The 3,259-nt window shown below is 44.3% G+C and overlaps 1 protein-coding gene across 2 annotated transcripts in view; it reads left to right on the top strand.

Annotated features, from left to right (window-relative positions):
* The window catches only part of Ppt1 (palmitoyl-protein thioesterase 1), a 29,715-nt gene that overhangs the window by 17,887 nt on the left and 8,569 nt on the right, over positions 1-3,259 (top strand). The gene's annotated exons all lie outside the window — the stretch shown is intronic.

Below are 3,259 nucleotides of genomic sequence, written 5' to 3'. Positions count from 1 at the left end.
ACTCACAGAGATCCACCTGCCTCTGCCTCCCAAGTGCTGGCATTAAAGGTATGCGACACCACACCCAGCCTTGCCCAGCTCCTTTAATACATTAAAGCAATTATTCCATTTTATGTGTGTCTGTGTGTGTGTCGGCCTGTTTGTCAGGATAGGGGTGGGGGGCACCTACAACATAGCATGCATGTAGAGTTCAGAAGGCTTTTTTTTTTTTTTTTTTGGTCTTTTTGAAAGAGGGTCTCCCTGTAGCCCCAGCTGGCCTGGAACTCACTATGTAGACCAGGCTGGACTTGAACTCACAAAGTTCATGGTTGTATGCACAACCATGCCTGGCCAGAAGACATCTTTTAAGAGTCATCTCTCTCCTTCCACCATGTGGGTTCGGTGACAGAACTCAGGGTGACAGTCTTGGCAGCAGACACCTGTCCCCACTGAGCCATCTCACCAACCCAATACTTTTTATTCTTCTAACTCTTCCCATTTGCCTCAGAAAAAAACTCATCTGGTTGTTTCTTTGTGTTTCCTTGTTTTGTGAACCAAAATACCCTCTTGACCACTAGCTTCATGTTACTGGTGAGCAGTCAGGAGAGGGTTCTTTATTCTTGTTTTGAGACAAGTTCTTGCTTTGTAGCCCAAGCCAACCTTGGACTCAAGCTCCTGAGAAGTTACTTATAATACTGATTAAAAGTGGCAGGTCGATGTGTTTTTTTCTTCGCTTCCTCCTTAAACTTTAGTAAAGCAGCAGTAAAAGAATTAAAAGGGATAAGCCCACAAAGGCAGAGAGAATGCGAGCATTAGCAGGATAGAGCAGAAGACTGGATATAAGGATTCCTTTGGTGGAATAGAAAAAGTTGGAGGCTTCCCCTCTGTAGAGGACACACTGCCTTGGAGACCTGGGTTCTAGAGCTCCAGGAAGGCTTGGGAATTAGGCCAGGAGGTACTTTGGAAGGTAAGTGGGTGGGGACAAAAATAGGACTTCTTGTTCAACATCTGTAGAAGGAGCAGACTCCCCACTTCCCTGACATGCACATCCAAGTGGCTGCTCTTCCTCCGCCTTGACAGAAACAAAACTTGCTTTCTGAGCAACTTTACTAGAGAAGTCCCAGACTTAAGAGTTAACCTTATCACATCACATGCTAGTTAGAGTTTGATGGTCCCTTTTTGGAAGAACTGGCTAAGAGGAAAGATCCCTCCTAATTGCCATGTACTGAACCAACAAGAAGTCAGCTCCTAAGCTCTACCCTTTAGGAAGGCTTCTAATCATCCCAGGACCCTCTCCCACCTCCCATGGCAGGGACTGAACATAGAGCATCCTGTCTGCTACATAAGCAGTCTACTGCTGAGCCACATTCTCAGAAGAAAACATAGAAAAAAAACAGACAAAAACCATAACCATATCCTCAGAGAGAGGAAGAGATTGCATCTATGCCTCTAGAACAGATTTGAATATAATCAACATTCAGGGTAAGAGCTCTTAGAAATTCAAAGTAAGAACAATAAGAACATAAGTCTTATGTGACTATAAAGTTGAAGAAATCTAGAAGCTAAAACAAAAATTCAAAGAGGTAGAATTGAAAAGAGAACCGGTAGAGACCCAACGAGGAAGCCTAATGTCTAATAGAGTTTTCAAAACAGAGGAAAGGATGAATTAAAATTAAAGAAATAATATAAGAAATTTCAGAGAATTAGAGTTTACAGATTGAAAGGGTTTACTGGTACCCAGGCAGGGATAGGAAAAAAAGCCATGCCATACCAAGGTGCAGTCCTGTGAAATTTCACAACACCAGGGGCAGAGAGTAGACCCCCAACATGGCTGCAGCTAAAGATCAGTCCTGGGGCAGCATACTCCCCACAGCAACACCTCACCAGAAGGCAGCGACACAGACCTTTAGAAGCTGATGAGTGGTGGCCTCCAACCTGGAACTCTATGCTTACAACAAGTAGCAATCCAGGATGAGGAGAAATGTAGATGTCTTCAGACATGAAAAGAGGGTGGGTGGCATCCCACACATCCCTTCTAGGGGTTGTTGGACACCCTCAGTCTATTATCTAGTGTAGCCCTGGGTGCTTTGAACCTCTAATATGAGGTTAGTAAGAACGGTTTAAGATTAAGCAAATTGGGTATTACAGCCTCAGTTCATATTAAGTAAACGGGTTTGGGCTGTTATTAATGATCTAGCTGTGTTTAAAGTATTGAGCTCGGGACTGGAGAGATGCTCAGCAGTTAAGAGCACTGACTGCTCTTGCAGAGGACCTGGGTTCGATTCCCAGCACCCACATTGTGTCTAACAACTGTAACTCCAGTTCAAGGGGATCCAATGCCTTCTTTTGACCTCACAGGCATTGCATGACACAGGTACACGTACATACATGTAGGTAATACACTCATACACATAAAAATAAATATTGTGCTTTCTCCTTTTACAGGTATTGTTGCTTTATTTTCTCTAACTTTTAGTTGTAATTTTAAAGTATTAGCTCATAATTTCATGAAATATTGAAGTACTGCTACTTGCCAGACAATGTTATAGGCTCCACAGACATCATGGAGAAGACAGTTGGGCTCATTGATTTCCTGAAGTAATGAGTAAACAGGCATCTGAGACAGCATCTGCTAAGGATAAAGTCGGGAAGGATATAAGCAAGATGCAGGAATGGAAGTAACAGAAGTGGTTCTTCCTTGGGACTTTGAAGACGCCCCCTTTAATCTGGGACCTGAAGGATGAGACGGAAGGAGCGTGGGAGAGACTAAGAGAAGAGAGATCGGGCAGAGGAACAGCCAGCACGAAGGCTGGAGCAAGTGTGGCTTGCTCTAGGCCAGGCTGACTTTAGTGATAGATGGGATAATTAGACACAAAACTGGGGCTATGTCATGCAAGGACTTGGCCGCATAGAGTTAGGATTTTATCCTTAGTAGCATGCAAAGCTGTCAGGAGGTTTGAAACAAAAGACAAACTTGACTTCCACTTGTGGATGATCTCCACAGCCTTGTGGAAAGTGGATTCTAAGGGGGCTGGAAGCAGAACAGGAGACTAGTCAGGGCCTTTTGCAGTGGTCTGGATGAGAGACCGTGGGGGCTTAGACACTAGGGTGGGTGGTGACAAAATGGGAAGAGTGACAACTTGAGGCATGTCTCATGACATTGTAGATGAAGTGGACTTGCGAACCAGCGCATGGCTCAGCACTTACCACACAGTAGTGCGTTCTGAGCTCTCAAAAGCTCACAGTGCAGATTACCTCTCAGTCCTCCTTTCTAATCTTT

The sequence above is a fragment of the Nannospalax galili genome, unplaced genomic scaffold (genome assembly GCF_000622305.1).
Source record: "Nannospalax galili isolate Female #2095 unplaced genomic scaffold, S.galili_v1.0 scaffold1657, whole genome shotgun sequence".
Classification (NCBI taxonomy): Eukaryota; Metazoa; Chordata; class Mammalia; order Rodentia; family Spalacidae; genus Nannospalax; species Nannospalax galili.
The sequence above is the reverse complement of the archived record's forward strand: the minus strand, read 5'-3'. Positions and strand labels throughout refer to the sequence as shown.